Source organism: Sceloporus occidentalis, unplaced genomic scaffold (assembly GCF_023333645.1).
Source record: "Sceloporus occidentalis isolate IW3139 unplaced genomic scaffold, rSceOcc1.0.p SCAF_190, whole genome shotgun sequence".
NCBI classification, from domain to species: domain Eukaryota; kingdom Metazoa; phylum Chordata; class Lepidosauria; order Squamata; family Phrynosomatidae; genus Sceloporus; species Sceloporus occidentalis.
Window position 1 is genome coordinate 131,005 of NW_028317170.1, and position 25,420 is coordinate 156,424.

Sequence of the window (25,420 nt, forward strand, 5' to 3'; positions counted from 1 at the left end):
GGGGTTAGTTAGGGTTGCGTAAAACACCGAGTTATAAAGTGGCTTCACAGATAAGTCTTTTTCAACGTATTTCTTTGATGCCGCAAATGATTTGATATCTGATCAGAGACGCTTTCCGTTCACCAAAGGCACGCGTCTCGGGAGCTTCATTAATCCGGTGACATCTTGGTCTCTGGCTTTACCTCTTTTTGCATGTAAAGAAAAATCTCATTATGTTTCAGATATAATATTCCTGAAATCTGGTCAAAGAACGGCTTCTCCTTCAAACGTAAATCCGGATCAAAAGCTTTTTGTAGAATGATATCTTTGTTTAAAGCGAGTCGTGGTTTCCCCACCATATTCTCGTTTAGAGGAATGGATATAACAGCCCGATGGAAGATAGAACGAGAAGTCTGTAGTGGATGTCGATACATTTTATCGGGCCAACGTAGAATGCCACCGGAAGACGAGACCCCTGAGGTCCTGAACACTTATGGATCCTCACGTCTTTTCCGATGTCCGCCCGATAAAAAGTATCATTTCCAAATATAGAGAACATTCTCATTAAATGATTGGAGTTTTTTTTAATCCTCCCTTCTTGGCCTTCGCCACAAATCCCAGGAAAAAGGTTCAGGAAAAAGTCGTGGGCGAGAAGCAACGAGCTGGGAACTCGATGTTTCCACGTTTATCGGGGGGGGTGCGCCTGTCCTGGTTGCGCTGCCTTCATCCATTAGACAAGAAACTGACTACAGCGAGACATACTAGTAATGAATATGTCTGTCTTATATCCGTCCCCCCATCATCGTACCCTTGTTACTATGTTACTGTGCGGAGAGCTCATTATATTTTGCTCCTTACCCAACGCGCATTACTGCTCCTAATAACTCATTTCGTACAATTGAAACATTCATTTCCACGCTCGTCTTCCGACCCATTTAACGATTAACTTCCCTGATTTCATTTGGGAGCGGAATTCTCAACGTGCGCCATTATTCCATCAAAACGGAATGACTCTAAATTGACAAAACGTAGCCTGGGCTGCGATGCGGACGCCTGGGAACGACCTACGGCTGTCAAAATAAAGCATTACAGATTGAAGGGTTTATTCACTAAACTGCGTGTTGTAAGTGAGGTCTACCTGCGGGAGAACCTTTCCAGGGTCGGCTCAGTGAGGAGCCATAGTCAGTCCATAGTTTATTATCCTTGTAATCTTCCCCTCTTCTAGATCTGAGGCTCCCTCGTCTCATAGAAACCCCCAACTTGCACTTGTTAAACCCCTTGATGTAATAGTTTCTGATCACGTGACCTCTGACATCAGAAAGCACCTTCTTATGATGTTATATGAGCAAGAGGGTTAGTGACCTGCGCTCGTTAATGTCTAAAATGTAAGATGAGACATAAAGGGGAGATTGTTCTGCGGGAGATTAAACATAAATAACGGATACAACTTCAAGGGGCCAAATAATGGCAGAAAAAGGGTTGGAAGCCCCATTGGGGAAGTTCCATGCGTTATTTGGGGCAGATATTTGGAGGCGCGGGCACTTTCTCCAGTTGGGTTCTATTTTTTCCCTTTCTTTCTATGATTCTGCATGAAAATTGCGTTTCTTTTCCTGATCAGAATACATCCTGCGAACAGAAGGAAACACAGCTTAAACACACAGCACACTCGTGCGCTTGACATGTGAGGATCGGCATGTATGTTGTGTACACCTGGAATGAGATGATTTGCATTTCTCCAGGGTAATAAAAGCACCGGCTTTGTATTCACGAAAGAAGAAAGCAGCGGAGCCGTAAATTATACAGCAGAGAGATTCTCGCTATACGGAGCCTCTGACTCTCAAACACTTACCGGGAGAATTTTGTCACTTTTTAGTAATTTGGCCGAACTGCGCACAAGATCACGGATAACAACCCCCCCCCCCGGGTGTCGTCGTCTCGTTACTGCCCTTCCCTGGGGGATGAGTGAGTTTTAGGTGATTTAGAGCGGATCTGAGTTATGAATTATCCGGCGCTCCGATTCTCGTGCCGCAAAATTAATAAAAAAATAAGTATGAAAAAGGAAACTCGTAGTTAACAGGTAATGGATTTTTGTGTGCGATGTCTATACTTAGTCCGCTGTAACGTTGTCACAATTCAAAGGATATCAGTGTGTGTTAATCTTCTTACCACTTCGGTTATTCTGTGATCAGGAACGTCCCAATGTATGACGATTTATATCTAATAAACAGGGAATTAATCGGCAGAAATTAATGCAACCGATACATTCTCCCCGGTGTCTCCCCCAACGCCATAAATACAAAGCTCTGTTCTTGATGCAACATTTTGGATGGACTGTAGATAGATAGATAGATAGATAGATAGATAGATAGATAGATAGATAGATAGATAGATAATGATAGATAGATAGATAATAGATAGATAGATAGATAGATAGATAGATAGATAGATAGATAGATAGATAATGATAGATAGATAGATAGATAGATAGATAGATAGATAATGATAGATAGATAGATAGATAGATAGATAGATAGATAGATAGATAGATAGAGGCTGAACTCCCATTAAAATTGTTAGGAGTTGCAGAAGCGATGAACACTGATATTTTGTTAGCATACATGTGATTGGCTGTTGCTTCAGTAACTTCAGTGAGTGCTACTGAGCACGTGCAGGAAGTGTACCTACGAATGCTCCCGGTTTCAGTAGAGGCAGCTGGGGGAGGAGTTAAATGAGACAAAAAACACCAATAAACAGATAATTCTGGCACCAATTTGCAGTAAAATGTACTGAAGTCCATGAAAAAGAAGCCATAAATAAAAGTCCAATTCTGGAGGCAAAATCATCAAAGAACGAGCAGCGCATTTCCCCAACGCACAAAGCGATCACCACGTGGGGGTCACCGAATGTTATTGGAGCCTGGAAACGATCCCTCATACTCTAAATAAAACGCGACAATTTGAAAACATTTAATTTCATTGTAAGTCACAATAAAATAATTCATATATCGATCAATCATTTGGTTTTAATAGTTTTTTTTTTTTGTGCTAAACATCACAAAATTAAATTTTTACTAGTTTGTTATGTTTTGGGCCTCTTTACATAGACACGCTGAAAAAGGTCAAATCACGTATTTAATTACAGTAACAAAAACTGTTTTCTTTTAGTAAATGTGAAAGCGGCGAGGCTCGGGGCTTAATTACCGGTTACTGTAAACAATTTTGCCTCTTTTCTTTTTATAAACGCGATACACAATCATTCCATAATCTTTCACGAGAGTATATATTTTTGAATGTGGAATATTTTCTAAGACATTTGGACATTTAGCTATAAGTCGCCGTCACCCGCGCCTGCCATTAGCATCACGCCAACAAGCGCTGACAGCGGTGATTAACTTAACTTATTCATAACCCACATTTTCACGGAGTTAACAATAGCGGCTTTTGACATTTGTAAAGATCAGCTTTCACAAAGGCAGTGATTAGCTTTTTAAAAACCTGCCCCCCCCCACCGATACGCAACGACTTCATAAGAAATAATTCGAAAATTCTAAAAATAAAAAAATAAAAAGTAACGAATATGTCTTTAAGAAAAAGAAATCTAGGGAGGAAAAGCAAAAAAACCCAAAAATAATAAAAGATAAAACTGCAATAATTAATTATACTGATGCAGACGGGGAAAGAAACTTTATTTCTGGGAGGACTCTTAAAATATTCAGGAGAAAAGAAAAAAAAAAAAAGTAATGAAGGCGAAGGCATTAAATATTCAGCCTTCAACATGTAAGACAACTCCGGATCCAAAACTCCCTGCCTGGAGCTGTGAACTTGGCGCAAACAAATCCAGTTCCCTTTAGGACGCATGACTAATTAGACTCTGCAGGAGCCTAAACGGGAGACCCGAGGCCAGCGAACCGGCCCCCGAAACACTTGGAACATTAAAAACAACAGTCGCGGAGAGCCAGCCATATGGCGGGGGGATTATTAGACGTGTTATCTCTCCACATCACACGAGAAGGTATTAGCCCCACTTCGCTAAATATTCAATAAGAAGGCGAAACGCGCCGTTTTATGCGGCTTGTGTTGCTGTTTTATGTGGTTTTGTTAACGCGCAAGAATTTTCTCTGTAGTGTAAATTCTTCCAACAAAGGGATTTGCCGGAATGTGGCGGGACCTCGTTTCACGTTGGCGTTTTTTATTTTTTATATTTTTTACTGAGATGAAACAAAAAAAAAAGGAGTTTTTTAATGCAACGAATACACGTCTAGTGATAGAATGTATCGCTACGCGGCGATGATTCTAGAGGTTGCGATAATAGAATTTGAACGGTTATTTAATTGGAAAATGACACCTGAGGCTCAGCGGCCGTCACATATGATTTAAGCCGAATTGTTAGATTTCCTCCTCAGAAAGGGTCAGAGTCGCCCCGGATCCGCATTTTCAGGACGTAGCCCCCCAAACGTTCATTCTGCTGTTGGTTTCCCCAGAAATCATCCTAAAGCCAAAAATGTAATTATAAAAAAAGTATATTTCAATTGTAATTAAAACTAATTAGTTTTTTTCCTTAAATTCCATAAAAGGTATTTCTGTAGTCAGTGCCGTTATAAAATTTACAAATTATTGATTTTATTGAGCCTTAAATACTATAACAAAAATATCTAATGTGAGAAGAATCACATATTTAGGTTATAAGTATAGTAAGTACCGTAATTTTTGTAACTTTTTGAGATTTCAGAAATGTATTTAATGGTCACGGACTGGGTTGGTTGGGAACAGCACCAAAAAAGCCAAAAAGATGATTTTTTTTATATCTTTGGCCAAGGATTGCTAACTGGATTCTGGCAACTCCTATAGCAATCAGCGATAAAGGAAAACGCGCCGGCGTTCAGTGTCTCGGAGGCTGCCGTCCTCGGGCAGAGATAAACGATTCCTCTCTGATCCTGGAAGATGTATTCCGCGTATCGGCCGCTCCAATCGTCCTCGTGTCAGACGTCACAGAGACTCGCGTGGCGTGGGATCTCAATCAGCGGGACATTGTGCAGCGACGTTTCGCAATCACCGCTCGGCAGAGTTCACGGCGGGAGGGAAAGAGACGCTTCGGGTTCCAAATCTCGTGTCCAGAATGTGCAGAATAAAGAAACGTTATCAATCGATACAAATATTGTAAAATAATTCCGAATTCCACAAGGAACCCGATCCAGAGACCCAGAGCGAGGACGGTCCGTCTTCACATCGCCATCGAACGCAGCGTCCCGGGTCACCTCGGTTTAACCTCCGCCTGGCCGTACAGAGAGAAAATACATTGACCCAAAGGAATGGCCGTGCCTCGTCCTGGGGTGAGGGGAAGTCGGGATTATCTTTCCTGTAACGGACGCTGATGGAACACGAGCGATCCCGTCGCTAAAACATCATCATGATAACCCAGAATCCAAGTGAATTTGATAGAATTCTCACAAAAAAACCCTTTTATTTCAGAAAATCAGAGCATCTATGAACTCGTTAGTGTTCAAACCCACCCTGAGAACAGAAATGAAAGATAGAAACCTAGATTAGATGATCGGCCCCATTCGGCCCCCGTCTAGTCGCCAGTTTCTCCTGCTGTAAAGACTCAAACCTTAATCAGTCGTTGGTCTCGTCTTAGATTCAGGAGCCGTATGTCTATCCCATGCATGTTTAAACCCCCTCACTGTATTACCCTCTACCACCTCTGCTGGGAGGCTGTTCCACTTATCCACCACCCTCTCAGTGAATTAAAACTTCTTTACATTACATCTAAACCTTTCAGAATATGGTCTCTTGTTATAAAAAAGTAATATTAAGAGAGATAGAGAATAGGCAGCATTAAGATAACCTGGAACCAAAGTGATAACGTTTGTTTCTATGGAACCCTAAAATGTCGAATCACTTCACCGTAACACTTTAGAAAGCGGCCATAACATTGTGTGTTCTCTGCGTACGATCTCCTGGCCTTGGCTATTCAGAATGTGTACTTCCGAGCCCCTGGATACATTATTATACGTTTCCGTTACCATGGCTTATTTTTATGGAGGATTCTAGTCCGACCTTGTCCTTCAAAAACATCCAGTTCCTGGCATTAAAGGGTTAACTCACAGGGAGTCTAGTGGAAAAACACCGCATTGGGTATGAAAGCGCTGATTTATGGCTTAAAGCTGAATTTATTTTTTTTTTAGGGAGAAAAAAAAACCTAATTTTGGAAGTGGTGACTAAAAGCTGGAGATCTTTGGCTACAAATTGAAATTTATAGCAAAAGGTTTTCAATAATTTATCAGAAAGCGAAGAACTTTCCAGATTTATCCTAAAATTCCAACGCTCTTAAAACACACCAGTCCCAGCGGAGCGTCTGACGAGGAACGGCCTTTTTTGCATTTTCTCTTTAAAAATGCAAAAAAATGGCACCTCCTGCAGCAGCGTATAGAAAAATATCTATTTTTTTTCTGTAACAATTTTTTTGGAACATATAAAAGTTTGAAAAACCAAAGAAAACCAGGCAGAAAATGCAGTTTTCACAGAGAATTTTTCTATAGTTTTTGTCATCACTTTTCCTGTCATAGCATAAATTGGGGGGCCACCAATACAGGAAAGGACGAAAAAATTAAACGCTCCCCACCGGTCCTAGAGGCTTCGGCCTCCACAGAAATTTGGTGAAATTTTCCCAGAAAAATAGTGTAGCATTTTGGATTTTTAAAAAAAACTTGTTGTTCCAGGCTGTCCCTAATTAGGGCGAATTATTCTTTTTATTGAAGATGGAAATTTTGTACCAGCGACGGGGGCTTCGCATCACAACCTGATCTGATTCATGGTCATTATTAGAATGGAAACATGAAAATGGTTCTAGAAATTCTTTTTTCAAATTAATTAATTCATTTTATTATTTTGGGTGGGGGGAGGGGTAAAAGTAATCGGTGCCACATCGGCCGCACAAACGATATTTTGTTAATTTGCTATCATGGAGTCGAGTTCAAAGGAGAGAATTTTTTTGAAAAAGGAGTGAATAAAAATGGGGGGGGGGGGCGAATGTCACGAATGAGGCGGAATAAGTGAAGACGCGCAATGTCAGGGTCACGCGGCTCAACAACACGCGGAGGGCGACCGGCCAGGATTTCATCAGCGAGGGGTCTGTGGGGGTCTCGTAAGGAATACAAATAAAGGTCGGAGCTGAGAAAAGATCCGATGTGAGGCTGGAAAATACGACGCGGAGGCCACGGGGTATCCAGCCGGTTTAAACAGGAGCGCCGGGGGTCTGGTGGATGCGGGGTGGGGGGGGGGCACGGCCAACGTGGCGGCAGTTGGGGGTCTGCTCTGGTGGGTGCGGAGGGGGGGGCACGGCCAACGAGGCAGCAGTCGGGGGTCTGCTCTGGTGGGTGCGGGGTGGGGGGCACAGCCAACGAGGCACACAGTCGGGGGTCTGCTCTGGTGGGTGCGGAGGGGGGGCCCGGCCAACGCGGAGGCCATGGGTGGGAATTCAGCCAGATCGCATGATTTAAATGTTTTGAATTAAAGACGGTAAAGAGTTAAACTCCTGAGAGTCACATTTTATATTAGGCTGACAGAAAATCATCGCAATCATCGGTGAAATTATAAATGGCTGATTTTTGGCGTTTGTTAAATCCCAGAACTCCCCGATACACAAAACCCGCGTCTATCCGGATGACAGAGAACCGCGCCGGGGGTCTCTCCGAGTCACGTAACGAGTAACGGATATCATTATTCCGGGAAATCGTTATAAAAAATTACTCAAACTTTAATTAATACCCAGACCTCCGAATATATATAATGGTCAGAGAGGGGGGGCATTTTTGTTTTACGGGGGGGGGGTAACAGGCAAGGCTGGGGGCAGGGGGTATTTGTGTAACTGAGCGGGGCATTTAGAAGAAGAATAATTGGGTTACGCTGATTTAGCACCTAACTGCTCCGGCCATGTTGTGCCAAGGAGATAGTTAGTTTTAAGAGTTATTTTTCCTTTTTTTGGCTAATACCGCGTTAGTAGCCAGACTAGGTGTTCGTTTGAAAGGCTGTTACCTCCAGCACAATGCTGCATCGTCCTGACCAGCGCTACTACTCCTAGCAATGCTGTTTTAAGCTACTATCACGATTAACCCTTTATTCCACGCTTGAGCTTAGAATTATTTTGATTAAGGAACCATCTACTCTGACTAGTAGGGCTTGTCCCGTATCAATCATTCAGACAAGATTCCTTCCTATAATTCCTTCAATCGTGGATCCTCCCATTATTATTAATGTTTCCATACTTTTGACGCTCCATCGTGTTTGCAGACGGGAGGGTCTGCCCAGGGCCGGCCCTACAATGGAGCCGACTGGGGCAATTGCCCCAGGCGGCACTTCAGAAGCGTTTTTTTTTTGTTTTTTTTGAAGCGGAGGAGAGAGAGAGGGGCACCGAGTGGTTTTCGCTTACCCGCTCGGCGCCCCTCTCTCTCTCTCTTCTGCGGCGAGTTTCCCTGTTCGGTCTCTGTGCCGGCTTGTAATGCAGAGCGCCGGAAGTGACGTGAATTTCCGGCGCTCAGCATTACAAGCCGGCACCGTGGCAGCACAGGGAGACTCGCCGCAGGACTGTTTAAGGGTAAGTACCGGTGGGGGGGGGCGGCATTTTAAACTTCGCCCCAGGCGGCGTTAAGTCTTCGGCCGGCCCTGGGTTTGCCTCTAGGGTTAATCTATAAGGGTTATAGGTTAGCCTTATATAGGAGGCATCCGCATTATTACAGCCATCACCCTCTATTTTGGATTTTACCACCTATACCCATTTCCTCCGCTAAGGTATTTAGTCCACTATATAGTGCACCCCGGTATATATTTATTATTATTCCTTCTCATCGGTATATACCGACACTAGCTTTCCGGACCTTGTCTTTGATATTCAGGGTTCATGATATTTATTTGTATTCTGTGTTAATTAAGGGTTATTCCCCTTTCCAGAGCTAGTGCTGGAAGTGACTGTCAGTGTTCTCTGCTCTGTTTCCACGGGCATTGTCCTTGCAAAAGGAAGCCCGAGCTAAGAGAGCGATATATATAACTCTTCATATATTAAATGATAAAAAACGGATACGCGCAGCGGGTGGAGATTCCGCGAGGTGCGCAGAATATTAGCGCAACATAAATGGATACATTTTACACAAAAACATGCAATTTCACATAAATCTAACACTCTGCAGAAGCCGAACCAAGTGCAGAGAGGCAAAATACAGCAAAATACAGCATACCGGCGGCAATTTAACCCTTTAAAGGCCAACACATGGACATTAGCATTCCGTAGCAATGTTACAATCGGTGGAATAATTTAAAATCACCTGCAATAACAAACTGGTACAAAAGAAGAAGGCGGCCCTGCTCCCCGGAGCTTACAATCTAAACGTATATCTTATTACATTCACAGTCACTTCCATTAGGGTGGCTTCTTATCTAATCATGCATTTTCTCTTCCATTCCAGTTTTTGACACATAAGTGTTTGTTTGTTTATTTAACTCTACAGGGTGATACATGCTATTATATGTAAAAGATTACCAAAAATAACTAAAATTGGCTATGATGAGCTTCTGCTGTGGCAATATTACATTTATTTTTTTAAATTGTGGGGTTTTATGGGGTCGTTGTATTTTAACATCGGTCTGTCTGTCTTCACACTCACATGCGCATCGTTTTGTGCCCCTCACACCCTGTCACTGGGGCAGTTAGCAGAATTTGACTTGCGCTGTCAGCTCCGAATGACGCTATCTGTCGTTATAGAGGGTAGCATGGCTCTCTGCTAATTGAAGCGTCGAGCGGCGCTCTGTGTAACGCGATGAGTGACGGCGATTCCAGGAACGACATGTTACCGGAGTCACGTTCTAGAAGGAATGCCCTGCGGATGGAAGGGTCACACGTGACAGCTGTTAATCGTTACCTCGTTAGTTTAACAGCAAAGGGTTAATCGTGCCGCAAACTACCGGCCACCGCAGCCACGTGGAGTTACCCTGTTACATCTGAGAACGTATGTTGTTGTGTCTCCGGTGAACGTTCCCCTCGTCGGTTATCTGGACCTCAGCATGCGCGGAACTCATGTTTGCCTCATGAATGCGTCTGAGTTTTTGGCCGGAGCGCAGACTGTCCTGGAGGATCCGACGCGTCTCCTTTGGTAGCAAATTCAACTTAAATAATTCACTTTTTAGCTACTACATGTAAGGTTCGTTCCTCAGCCCCCCGGTTCCCAGCCGGTCTCCTCTCCTTCTTCTCGTTACGCGGCTCGTTATCGTAGATCTGATCAGCGCTTCCCCCTGCGCGGCTTCCACTCCTACCTGGTTACTGAATTTAAAACAACCTCTTTTTTTCCCAGCCTTTGCTGCTTTCTGGGATTTTGCATGTGCTGCATATCTGACGGCCCCAATTGATGTGAAGTCCTCATCTCCCCGGCCCACATGCGCGAGCTGCGCCTCTTTATCCAATATCGGTGTTAAAGTGGCCCTGTAGGGCCGATCCTTGTAACGATGATCTCCATCCACCCTCCCTCCTATAAAGCACATATTACATTCCCCACTGTGCGGAGTCTGCTCTATAAATCATATTTTGGAATAATTTAGTTACCAGCATGCAGATATTTTCTACCCAGTACCCCCCCCCCCCCGCCTCATTAACCCTTTAATGCCTACATCCAATGTTCAGAGCTCTGTTTACACCGTAACGCATTCAACCGAAGAAAAAGTAACAAAAAGATGCAAAATTCACGTGGCATGTAGGACCTCTTTTTGTTATATTTCAGAAGATCCCCCAATTTTTTGAAAGGACCTCCATTTTTTTAACCCATCGACGGCCCTCACCGATGGCACGCAGACGCGATTTCCAAATTAACGACAGCAGCAGAAGATTTAGGCCGCAAAACTCCATCCTCTAATGTCGAAAACGTCGCCTTTTCTCCGACCCGCTGGAAGTAAATAAATAAATAAAGTTGTGTCGTTCCAGAAAGTCAAAAGATCCCCGAGCGATAAGAGCTACCAAGAGAGCGCTAGTATTTCTCTTCCACAGACGCAGAACCCTACCAATGAGCAAAGTCTTCATGAATAAATAATAAAGCGTTATTTGGGTTTGTAGACGAAAGTCATTCTCAACACTAAGGTTTAATTTCAGCCACAGCGGGTGGGAGGAAACTCGGCCTCATATTAATAAAACCGAACGCAATGAAAGCCTCGCATCTTCCTCTGTGTGCCGTAGAACAAAGAAAACGCGGCGTGCGAGGAGTCCGGGCGCTCCGGATCGCGGAGTCGCTCTCCTCGCCAGGAATCGAGGGCCCCTCGTATGGTCTGATGTCGCCTCGTTGCCGATGACAGCGCTCCCCGTCCTACCTAACGCCCTTTCCATTCCACCCCGTAATAAAACTATTATCCCAAATATCCCGGGATATTACAAATAATTTCCCGACGACGTTTCAGTGATCCGATACATTCATTCAGGTTAGAACAGAAATCTCGTATCTGGCCGGCAGCGCAGGGTTCCGGAACACGGAGCTGAAATCCATAAATGTAACATACAACATGTATGTAATGTGAATATAATGTGTAATGTAAGGTGTTTCTGTGATGCATGTATATGAGCGCCGTACATGTCATATGCATGTACGCTCTCCTCGCCAGGAATCGAGGGCCCCTCGTATGGTCTGATGTCGCCTCGTTGCCGATGACAGCGCTCCCCGTCCTACCTAACGCCCTTTCCATTCCACCCCGTAATGAGCGCCGTACATGTCATATGCATGCAAAGTATGTCAGGATGTCACAGCTTGACTCTAATAGATTTCCTTAGGAATTTAACCCATTGGACAACATTTATGATCCAACTGAATTTACATAGGGTTGGCTTAATGCTCCTGAATCTAGATAAGTGGAACAGCCTCCCAGCAGAAGTGGTAGAGGGTAATTAACAGTGAGGGGATTAAACATGCATGGGATAGGCATACGGCTCCTGAATCTAAGACGAGACCGACGACTGATTAAGGGCAGGAGAAACGGGTGACTAGACGGGGGCCAAGTGGGGCCGATCTGCCGGCAGGTTCTGGGCTTCTATGTTGTTTTTCCATAAAACACAATTTCTGGACACAAACCTTTCAGACTAAACATCTCTACAGATGACGGAGGAGACAATGAGTTACGTTCCCTGAAAGAATCCCCACCACGGCAGGACTGACGGACAATCCAAAAAACAACAAGAAAATCCGCGTCAGCCGGGAGCGTGAAAGCCAAAGAAAGGCTTCAGCAGACGGATTATGTTAAAAGCGGCCGTTTTGGGTCTGTTTAGGCCTTTTCTTTGTTTGCTGTTTACCATTAGCCCGAGATTATTGTAACTCTATATGTTGCTAAACCTGACGGGGACGCGTCGGATCACAAAGCTCCGCGGCGCAGGGTCACCGCCACACACGAGGCAGGGGACAGATCGGTATTTTAAGTAACTTTTTGTTTCAGGAGCTGTTTTTCCTGGGAAAATGCAAACTTCCCAACTCAGGCCTGATTTAAAATAAACAGCCATGGATGGGTCTCTTCCCACGCCCCCCCCCCCCACACCGGCGGTGGCTTCTGGAACCCCAGAACGAGCAATAAGACGGACTTCTCCGAAGCTCCGCTGAATGGAAGTCGCAGCAATTGGATCAGGACCATTATCTTCACAGCGTTTCTTACGAACAAATCTGGGGGGGATTTCCGCTTATTATTTATTTATTAATTGATTGATCGGTTTATTGACAATCCGCGATTATCTTTAGACGGAGGGTATCCGCAATAAGCCAAAAAGAGTGGGTTTTATAGTCAAATATGGGGCAAAAATCTCAGAAGCCAGCATTTTTAACGAGTCCTGTACAGCTCCATTATGACTTTGTGGCTCACATTCTTTTCTATGATAAAAGCCTCAAACCTGCCAGCAGATCGGCCCCATCCGGCCCCCGTCTAGTCGCAGTTTCTCCTGCTGTAAAGACTCAAACCTTAATCAGTCGTTGGTCTCGTCTTAGATTCAGGAGCCGTATGTCTATCCCATGCATGTTTAATACCCTCACTGTATTACCCTCTACCACCTCTGCTGGGAGGCTGTTCCATTTATCTACCACCCTCTCAGTAAATGAAGTACTGGTTATGTCCTGTCTACCCTTTGTACAGCGCTGCAGAATCTGATGGCGTTATATGAAACAATAAATAATACTAATGAAGATGAGGAGGTCACTTTAGCCACCTCTTTTCTTGAATAGACCACTCAAATTGAGCTAAATGCTCTTTATAGCCATTATCCCCCAATGTACCCCAATAACCCCTTTCTACCCACCACTAGGGGGCGATAAAGAGAAAGTTACACCATTCCAGCGGTATTGCACAGAATTCGGATTTATTGGGTTAGAAACTATTGCCTCTCGCTGGGATTCCAGACTCTCAGGTTTATTACTTATACCTCGGATTATAACCAGTTATTTGGATTTATTGACATTTCTAAATAAATGAGAAAACTATGGGGCACTTTGTAAGCATTTTAACATGAAAGGAAAAAGTGTCGCTTCTTAGAATATGATAGACTGCCGTACAACAAAATAATCTCGTTAACCGGAAAAAATCACCCGAGTGAGCGCAAAAAATACCTAAATTCCACAAATTTAAATTAAATTTTACTTCTCTCTGTTTGAGAGCTACTGGGAGGAGAACGTAAAGTGAATCTATCATTGTACCTTTTCCTATAATCCTATTTGAAGAAACCCTTAGGTTGTTTTCTATAATATTGTTTTCTGTTTCATATTCTTACAAGTTTTCACATAATTCCATATTTCCGTCGCTCGTGTCTTGGTGGAAGATTCTCGGCTTCTCACCTCCGTGGAGGTCTCTTCTGCAGCTTCTGCCATAAAGGAATGGTGGGAATGAAACCCACTTTAGGTTCAGATCCGATTGTTTGGGGTCTTCTGTGAATTTCTAGATTCTGCAGCAACGAGGGTTAAATTATCTCATAACGCTCTCTGAAGCCCAAATCTAGAACCTGCAGCCAGATCACACCCTGGATCCCTGTTTTCCCCCTCATACCATCACCTTCAGACTCTTTTGAAGCTCAAGGAGCACATGAGAGCTCATCCATTCAGGCTTGAAGAAAGGAATACCCTCCCCACAGAGGCTGCACTACGAGATACAATAGATGCCTTTAAATACGGGCTGGAGAGTATATAATATATAATATGAGGAATATAAAGGGATATAACGGGTTATAAGGACGGGATTAGTTATACGGCCGGAGAGTATATAATAAATAATATGAGGAATATACAGGGATATAACGGGTTATAAGGACGGGATTAGTTATACGGCCGGAGAGTATATAATATATAATATGAGGAATATACAGGATATAACGGGTTATAAGGACGGATTAGTTATATGGCCGGAGAGTATATAATATATAATATGAGGAATATACAGGGATATAACGGGTTATAAGGACGGGATTAGTTATATGGGCCGGAGAGTATATAATATATAATATGAGGAATATACAGGATATAACGGGTTATAAGGACGGATTAGTTATATGGCCGGAGAGTATATAATATATAATATGAGGAATATACAGGGATATAATGGGTTATAAGGACGGGATTAGTTATATGGGCCGGAGAGTTTATAATATATAATATGAGGAATATACAGGATATAACGGGTTATAAGGACGGGGATTAGTTATACGGGGGGAGAGTATATAATATATAATATGAGGAATATACAGGGATATAACGGGTTATAAGGACGGGATTAGTTATACTGCCGGAGAGTATATAATATATAATATGAGGAATGTACAGTATATAACGGGTTATAAGGACGGGATTAGTTATACGGCCGGAGAGTATATAATATATAATATGAGGAATATACAGGATATAACGGGTTATAAGGACGGGATTAGTTATACGGCCGGAGAGTATATAATATATAATATGAGGAATATACAGGGATATAACGGGTTATAAGGGCGGGATTAGTTATACGGCCGGAGAGTATATAATATATAATATGAGGAATATACAGGGATATAACGGGTTATAAGGACGGGATTAGTTATACGGGCCGGAGAGTATATAATATATAATATGAGGAATATACAGGATATAACGGGTTATAAGGACGGGATTAGTTATATGGAGGAGAGTATATAATATATAATATGAGGAATATACAGGGATATAACGGGTTATAAAGACAGGATTAGTTATACGGCCGGAGAGTATATATAATATATAATATGAGGAATATACAGGATATAAGGGGTTATAAGGACGGGAATAGTTATACGGCCGGAGAGTATATAATATATAATATGAGGAATATACAGGGATATAACGGGTTATAAGGACGGGATTAGTTATACGGCCGGAGAGTATATAATATATAATATGAGGAATATACAGGGATATAACGGGTTATAAGGACGGGATTAGTTATACGGGGCGGAGAGTATATAATATATAATATGAGGAATATACAGGGATATAACGGGTTATAAGGACGGGGTTAGTTATACAGGCTGGACATATTTTGTTTTTTACGCATAAATCTCTTTTTCTAAAGTAAAATTTTCCACTGCTGGCAGAATTTTTTCTGAAAAAAAAATTGCTCTTCCAAATTTGCGACGTTAAACAAACTGTATCAGTCACTCACGTTTTTTTAATTAAGGATTCAGCATAGCGTCTCATCCAAGACATTAAAATTCAGGTGCAGTCATTAATCTTTCTAAACGAATTCACCTGTGGCTAATACTGATGTTTTTTCTAGGAAAGTTGTCATGGGCTGCAAACTGCATGCATAACGCTCCATAGATAATTACACCGGGGATTAGCGTTAGTGTCATGAACATAAAAACCGCGCTAGGGGCATCGCGGAGATTTCCAAGGAATGCACCATTTCATTTTTTTCTTACAGAAACATAAGTATTTTAGAATATTAAAAGTTAATTTACATCATAACTGAACGACGTAACGGGTCACGAAAAGGCCGCGCTCTAATGATGCCTGATGAGGATATCTTCATTATCACGAAATGAGGTCTTTAGTAAACGGTAACAAAGGGAGTGTTACCCGCGGTAATAGATGCTACAGGCGATGCTCTATTTTCAGTTACTACTCTAGCAGAGTTATAGCTCTTTTTTTTGTATTTCCATGTGCTTTTACTGGAGCAGATACATGTTTACAGCTCTTCTTTCTATGTTCACGTGTTGTTACTGTAGCAGATACATGTTTACGGCTCTTTTTTCTATGTTCACGTGTCGTTACTGTAGCAGATACATGTTTACGGCTCTTTTTTCTATTTTCACGTGTTGTTATTGGAACAGATACATGTTTACAGCTCTTTTTTCTATGTTCACGTGTCGTTACTGTAGCAGATACATGTTTACGGCTCGTTTTTCTATTTTCACGTGTTGTTATTGGAACAGATACATGTTTACAGCTCTTTTTTCTATGTTCACGTGTCGTTACTGTAGCAGATACATGTTTACGGCTCGTTTTTCTATGTTCGTGTGTCGTTACTGTAGCAGATACATGTTTACGGCCCTTTTTTTTCCTCTGACTGACTACCCCGTAAGAGATGCTTTATATGAAGGACACTTTATTAGATTTAGCTGTTTGCAGCTTTCCGGCAGGATTACTCGTGGAGAAAACTACAGTTTTATTGGCAAATTGTATTGTAAAAATACTGCAGTATGGATTATTATATTATTTTACACTTTATTTTGTTCACGTCACAGTACATGGTAACTATAATATTTCCACTGTATATATCTGCATATAAAGCACATACTTATCCATTAGAAGGGTTTATGGGGCTTTTTTTCTGCAAAATATGTATCCATTGAAATTAACTTTCTGGCAACAGTAAAAAAAAAAAAAAAAGTAATTGAGTTTTGATAAAATGGGTCTTGCACTTGTGCAGTTATATTTAGATATAACTTAATAAACCACTAATAATAATAGTAATAATACAAAAAAATCAAATAATACTTCTGATAATTATAATAATAAATCAAATAATACTACTGCTACTACTACTAAGAAGAAGAAACATTTTGATAATTTTGGTTTGTTTTTGTACAATGTCAGGTTCAGTCTGTCCAGGGTTAGGCGCTCATTTTGCCAACTAATGTGACACAAACATACATTAGCGACTGCAAAGGCCTGGATCGGGTTGGCCAATGATCACGTATCATAGTGAATCAGGGATGGATCCCGCGATCATCAAGGATTCACCCGGCCTCTAAGACCGAAAATCGGAAGGGACTTAGTGAGCGGCTTGCTGGGAATCATTAAAACGGCTCTGGGGTTCATGTCCCTTTAGCTGTAATATACCGCGATGGTCCGTTGTTCTAGAAACGTTGTCACCAAATACAGGGGTCAGGGTCGGTCTCGGGTCTTAGGCTGCATTCTCGTTTCTCCCTTGGTCACGTTTTATGACCATAGCATGTTTTTTTTCTTTCGGTTGAGAAAACCCAGAAAGGGGTTAAAGATACATAATGCCCAACGCATAATAATTCTAGAAGGCAACCGTTTGACGCTGATGGAATCCTTCATGAATATTATAACCCAGACCCCTAATCTTCTGTCAAAGCACCACGCATAGTGTTACGGGGCGATAACGAGGGCGCCGGGGCTATGAATGAACGTTTGATTACTAAACATACAATCCATAGAGCTCAATGTCTCGTCCGTTTTATCCTCCGAGGAGCAGGAACTTGGTCCAGACCCGAGGCAGAAGACGATGTGACGCTTTCTTCCGTCTCTGGGTCCTCGTCTTCATCTTGAAGCCCGTGTCTTATCCGTCTCCGGAGGGCAAGTCTGCTCTGCTTGACGGTTATAAGACAGTAAAATTTAATTTCACGAGTCGGAACGGCCGCGATACAATGTTTTATCAATCATATCGCATTTCACTGCGAGATTTTTACGATCCTTCCAGAAAGTAATTTGTGTTTGTTTTTTATGTTTTATGTTACTGTAAAATACACAATTACGTGTCATACCGGAGCGAATTCGCATGGATCACTTAGACCCGAAGCCTCCACAAATACAGGAGCCTATTAGACGAGGATTTACAGTACATGGAATTAATTTCTTTCCCAAACGCACTCAGCGCGGAGGATGAAGGTACTTTTAATGTTTGTGACCCCATCTAGATTTAGATTAAGATTCGAACAAAAAACATTCTCTGATTGCAATAAACTGCCCGGAAATCAACCCCCCCCCCCCGAGACAAAAAGGAATCTTTGGTTTTCAACTTTTTTTTTCACCAAACCTTTCCGTCTTTAGGAAAACAGTCGCTGAGACTTTTGAAATCAGTGCGACTGAATAACATCGTTTCGGATCTCATTGCAGAAAACTAGAAACAATATTACAAAAATTCCTGATGAAGAATATGAAACACGACGTCATCGATCAGACAAACGTATTATTGTCAGACATGTTAAAGGCGCGCATGTTTATGTCATTATTCCTTCGATTTACTCTACCGCTATTCCAAATAATAAACGTTTCGCTAAAGAGTGACTTTGCCAGGGCCAGCCCCATACCGTGAAGTCGCTGATCCGGTGAGTACCTGATGCATTTTCCAGGGGGCCACAGGGTCAGTCCGGGGCTGGACGTTACTGCATATTATGAAGGGACGACCCCAGAGAGCTCCTGCAGGAAGGGCTGAGCCGATCCACTGTACAGTTAAATAAGAGAGCCGGCCCCCTGTATAATGTATAGTTAAATCAGCGAGCCGGCCCCCTGTATAATGTATAGTTAAATCAGTGACCGGCCCCCTGTATAATGTATAGATAAATCAGTGACCGGCCCCCTGTATAATGCATAAATAAATCAGTGACCAGGCCCTGTATAATGTATAGTTAAATCAGTGACCGGCCCCCTGTATAATGTATAGATAAATCAGTGACCGGCCCCTGTATAATGTATAGATAAATCAGTGACCGGCCCCTGTATATTGTATAGATAAATCAGTGACCGGCTCCTGTATAATGTATAGTTAAATCAGTGACCGGCCCCCTGTATAATGTATAGTTAAATCAGTGACATGCCCTGTATAATGTATAGTTAAATCAGCGAGCAGGCCCCTGTATAATGTATAGTTAAATCAGTGACCGGCCCCTGTATAATGTATAGATAAATCAGTGACATGCCCAGTATAATGTATAGTTAAATCAGTGACATGCCCTGTATAATGTATAGTTAAATCAGTGACATGCCCTGTATAATGTATACACACACAAATGAATGACACCGTCTCCATTATTTGAAGATATTTTCACTAACGAGATGTTAATTGATGGTTATACGAATGCTAATTACAGTGGATACCTTTTCTCAGTAAGAATTATATGCTGTTATGCAGATTGAGTGGTAAAGCCGACACAGGAAGGGTGGATTCATTTATTTAAACCGTAAAAAAAAAAAATGTGTTAAATACGCTGTATTAATAATACATAAACTTTTGGTTCCTATAGCAACAGCAGTCAAGTTATAATTTTAGCAGAGGTCGGCGATCCCTGGATGGTGTCTTCACCCAATCTTCACCCAAGAACCACATCTGCACCGACCCCATCGAAATAACAGCACCCGGTCGATACCCATCCTTATTCACCAAACTTCTGCACCGACCCCATGAAGACGTCTCTCGCAGGTCAACAAGTTAGTGAATAGAGGAGCGTCATGCGTTGGATATGAGGGTGAAACCTGGTTCTAGTTTGGTCAACTGGTGGTCACTGGTGGTTGTTTTCCCGATCTCCACCATAATAGATTAGGGAAAAATATAAAATTCTGGGTTTGCCATATTTTAGGATTTTGTTCTTTATTTACACGAATGACTGGTAGGAAGATTAGAACATTTTATGTCCTCAGCGTCCGCTGCCCCGTAGGATATATTCTTGTTTCTTAGTATTTTCATCCCTTTTATCTTATCTTGAGATATTTTCAGCAATCACTCTCTGACTTCGGGTTCTTCTTCTTCGTCTTTAGTTCTTTATCCGTTGACCGGACGGTTATCGAGTTTGTGACGCTTCCCGTAAACCTTTAGAACTTTCCCAGATAAACGGCCGGCGTGATGATAAAGGCTAAAGATTCTGCCGTTCCGTAACTTCCTTAAAACAATAGACGCTTTATTCCTTTTCTAAGAGGAATTTTAAGTAATTGCCAAATGCAGGTGTTTGAGAAGAACCCCCCCACCCCCGGTCTAAATCCGGTGAATAAGTGTTCTAATCTTTTAGTGTTAAGTGTTAGCGGTTTGCCGGAGCCCCGGTTCAAAAATTATTTTAGGCAAATTAAGGCAAAATCATAAAATATTAATTCTAATGTTGGCGACGATTGGATCTGTGATTAAAAAATGGATTCAGCCAGAAGAAAATGGATACATTCCGAGGTTCCGAAAACGTACGTAACTTTGTATCAGTTTCTATGATGGCTTCAACTAAACTCCCCGCGTTTCCTGTCGCTTTTCCCCAACCCGCGGATTTCATATAAAAAAATATCTACAAACCAGTAAAATGAAAGTATCCCAGGGAGTCTCGCATCCTGTACGCTTTATTCCGGCTTTTCTGCTTCACGAGGGGGTTTGTGGACCGTATTTATAATGTTTAGTGTTCATCGTTGAGAGAGACGAGGCCCGGGCAACACCTGTAAAATGCCATCATTTTGCCTATAATATTTTGCAAATATTCCCCGGTGAACGCAGCGTTTAGCAGAACATCTGGCAGCTTCTGATCCGGTCGGAGCCAAGCAGTCGTATTTCACTGTATCCTGGAGCGATGTCTTCTGGCGCTACATGCAGACAGCACGGAGGTAACAGCAAAAATTACCTATTAAAAATAAGACACAAATTATAAAGCAGCTCAGGCCTCTCGAGACTGTAAATAAAAGAATAAAAGGGATTAAATAATAGTAATAAAAAACTAGATTAGGGAAAAATATCGGATTTTCAAACTACAAATTTAGAAAACATTTTACATGTTAAAGCGCATTTCCCACCAGAGGTTTTATTTGTAGGATCATAAATATCACTCTATTTTCTTGTTTTACCCCAGTTGTAGTTTTTACCCCGTAATATAAAGTTTTCAGGCAGCTGCATATCAGCCGTTTCTATGATTCTCGCTCTGTTATCTGACCCCCGATCTACTAAACAAACCCCCCGACTCCTTATCATACTGCCTGTGGGGAACAATAGAATGGCTCAGTCTTAATCGCCCAGCTGGCCTCTCTGACTAATGAAAGTCTATGGAGGGACGGACTTCATTAGCATCGCCATAAAGCATCAGCTCAGTGCGGTGTTTGAGCCGGGAAAGTCATCCAAAATATCACATGACTGACAGCAACGGCGGCTCCAGGTCTGCAGATAAAGGGAGTTTATTGGGGCAAAATCAGATAAAACCATTTTTTTTCCCCACACAAATAAAACATTAAAACTTCATAGCAATAAACAATGAAGTAATTGCTGCTAATTGTGTTATTTTCCAGGTCGCTAATAACGCTTCAGCAGACCGATCTCCAGCCCTGACGCCTGTCAGACAGGATGGTCTCCAACTCACCGTCAGTTCTGTTCCTGGCCAGTTTTATGGACGGCATAATTTGGGGGGTTTCCCGTGGGGTGAGTGTTTTTAATCCCACCCACGTTGGGGTTTTTCTCAGTAAATATATTTTTTTTATACTCCATTCCATTTTTATTACTCTTGGTTTATAAATGATATGTAAGAAAAAAAAAAAGTACGAGGATCCCTTTCCCCCCCCAAATTTCCACTAAGAGTTCTTAGGACAGAAAGGATTTCTTTTATGCTGGGATCAGGTCCCCGGGGCCCCGGAGAGGCTCGAAATATACGAGGATCTGATGAATTGCTTGGAATCGAATGACTTGCTGTTAGGATTTGTGTGGTTGAAAGAGACACCAACCTTATAAAAAGAGAGCGCATTAACAGACCAAAAACCCCGCAGAGATCACGTTTCACCTCAGACTGAAACCAAAGCGCCCGGTAATGATTGTTTATCCTTGACAATGTGACCTGTGCCAATCTTTATTAAAGTCTGATTTTTGGGAAAAGGTTTTTTTTTCCTCCCCAGTTGAAACGAGGCCTTTGAACTCGGACCTCAGGTGCTCTTAATTTAAATAAATCCCAAACAACGTTCATTGAAAGAGAAAGGGATTTTCAGTAGAAAGTTTTGACAGCCACTTAGAGCGAGTCGCTTATTTATAACCCGATAATAACCTCGCTCTGAAAATCCTAGCTAAATGTTACTCATAGAAATAGATTTCTTTGAACTTTTTATTTTTTATTTTTTTTATTTTATGAATAAAAAAATCAAACAGAATCTATTTGCGTTTGGTGATTTTACAATAAAAAATATATATTTTTATTTATCGGGTTATAAAATACATGTCAGTATCATACCCTGCGAGCTTCAGGAGGGAAAGTTATTTTTCAGGGAAGACGCACTTAGATGAGTGGGACACGTGACTTATATATACGGCTTGTGGGGAGAGAAAAGAAAGAGAGACGGAGGAGAACAGGGAGAGAGGGGATGAAAGAGAGACATTTAAATACATCAAGCGTTAAAGGACTGGAGTGATGTTTATTTCAGAGGAGAAAAGAGAACAGAATCCAACACTAGAGGATCAGAGACTGAGATGGAACAGAAGGGAGTTTTACTTTACTGAGAGGGTGGTAGATAAGTGGAACAGCTTCCCAGCAGAAGTGGTAGAGGGTAATACAGTGAGGGGATCAAACATGCACGGGATAGACATACGGCTCTTGGATCTAAGACGAGACCAACGACTGATTAAGGTTTGAGTCTTTACAGCAGGAGAAACGGGCGACTGGATGGGGGCCGAATGGGGCCAATCTGCTGATGTTCTATTCTTTCTATTCTCTGGTGATACGTTTGTTACGGGGAGACTCAATGCCTCCTACCTGCCATCAAATTCTAGGTTCCTTCCAATGTCCTTAAACAAATTTTATCTCACTTTTGTATATGAGGTTTTAAAAATATATATATAATGAAAAAAAACAACATTAGAAGTGATATTTCTAAAAATGTGTAGTTATGGATACATTATTATTATTATTAAATATTTAAATAGAACTCAATTAAACCCAGAAATAAAGCGTAATGATTATTCATTTCTAGATGAAGAAGAACCTAAATAGAATATAATTTTTTTTTATCGAAGGGTTAATTCCTTTTCACGTATTTATTGTTGGGGGGGGGGGATATACATTTGGGCCGATGACAGCAGAACCCCCGCTGCGGTTAATGTCTCCCTGGTCTTGGACGGCTCATTAAATCCTTCGATGTAATATAGCAGAGAAACCTTAGGTAATAAAAACATTAACGCTTCTTATAATTGACTTTAAAAATAAAAATGAATTAAGATCATCAACGGTTTCCTCTGTGCGGAAAGTTTAGGAATCTCGGGTCAGTTTCGCTCAACTTTGCCTCTTTTTAGTGGAATTTTTGTTTGCCGAATGCATTCTTCAACCTTTTTCACACCGAGGGCAAAGGTTTTTTTTCTAAAAAACAATCAAACGACTCAGAAAATGATTGATGTGTTTTTAAATACGGCTAATGACGGTAATTTGAAGGGTTTGGGTTTCAAATGAATAAGAACACAACTTCGAAAAGTGCCCAGGGAACGTATTTCTGTAAAAAAAGTATATTTCAATAGTTCTTTAAATAAATGTCTTTTTCTGCCCCGACAATCGAGAATCCAAAAGCGGACGTCCGTTTCGGTTTCCATTAAATCAGTGACATAGACGGCGGGCGTTAAAACGGTTTAAATAACCCCGGAATTAATGTATAATGCAGATTAATTAATGAATAGCTACATTGTTTTAATAATATCAGTGGATTTCTGGAAATTTCCCCTTTCCCCTAAAGGATTCCCCATTTTTTCCGCAATTCTGGGAATTACTGGATTCTGCCCCTGATCAGTCAGTTTGCCGCGTCACAGAACTGATAACAGTTAAAGGACCCCAAAGGGCTGTCGAGAACAAATGGCGGGAGAATAGATTGGTTTTCTATAAAACGAACCCTGTTCAGCGGGGCTGTCTTTAAATTACCGGGACGGAGCGGTCTATGCAGCCGCCGACACACACCGTTACACCCTAACACTTCCTCCTTTTAGGTCTGCATGCCGTCTGTGTTGGGATATGACATCATACTCCCGCTGTTATAGTGGAGCGGTCTGTGCCGGCAGAGCATGGCAGCTGCTGAGGGCGCCCGTAGGAGAGCTGCGTCGGTCCCTAAGGTAAGATCTTAGCCCGGGGCAGCTCTCCTGACATGCGGGCTCTCGGGAGGCGGCCATTGGATGAAAATGTTCTTAGATTCTAGATTTATGATGAAGTAAAGACTGATTGTACAACTGGATCCAATCCATACATTCTACGAAACGTTCAAAAAAACTGAAAACTATCCCATTTAGAACAGTAAAAACTTAACCTCCCGCAGCATTGTCTTAAGAGGTGGGGGAGATTTGCTCTGCAGAGCTTGCAATCTATTGATGAATAATATAGAATTAAAGGTATACACGCCTCATTGTACACTCCAAAGATATCAAAGGGGTTAAAAGGAAGCGGATAGAGTTTAGGGGGCAATTATTTGGGTAAACCCCCTACTAACTACCCCATATCGGAGATGGTGCTACACCAGGGTACTACCTGCACCCACCACATGCCCAGAGGGGGACCCCCAAAATAACAACAAAACCTCACTAATCAGATAATTGTATCACTAGACATTTATAGGGCAAAGCCTGCTAATTCCCATTGTACAGCGCTACGGAATATGATGTCGCTATGCTAACCAATAAATAATAATAATAATTATTATTCCCAAACGCTAATTAAACGTCTCTGCTGTTGGGAAGTATTTTCACGGCGTTATTTATTCCGAGAGCTCAGAGAATAGAAATCATTCTGAATATTAATCCGGATAAACGTAATCGTTTGGGTTCATCCGTAAGGAGCGCGCATGTTCTGTCACCGGGCTGCCTCGTTTGCCGGAGTCTATTGACAGCTCGCGATGCCGTCGGCTCGGACCTGTAAACGTGCCGTGCTCCGAGGGAATCTCTTCTGCATAAATTCATAGGCTCGGCCGCCATTAAGGAACCTGCACCAAACGCTGATGCTCGGAGATTGCAAATGAGTTTTTTTTTTCCGCTAAGTGTCCGCCTGCCTCCAAATAGACAAATCCATCTATCAAAAAAAAATATGGCGGCTTCCAAAACGGCAAAGATTCAAAGACAGAATTTATTTCAGATAAATATATTTTTCATAAGGTGGTCAAACGAGGAGAAAATATAGAACAAGAGGTCACAATCTAAAACTGAAGGGTCAGAGGCTTAGATGGAATGTCGTTTTAACTTTACTGAGATGGTGGTAGATAAGTGGAACAGCCTCCCAGAAGAGGTGG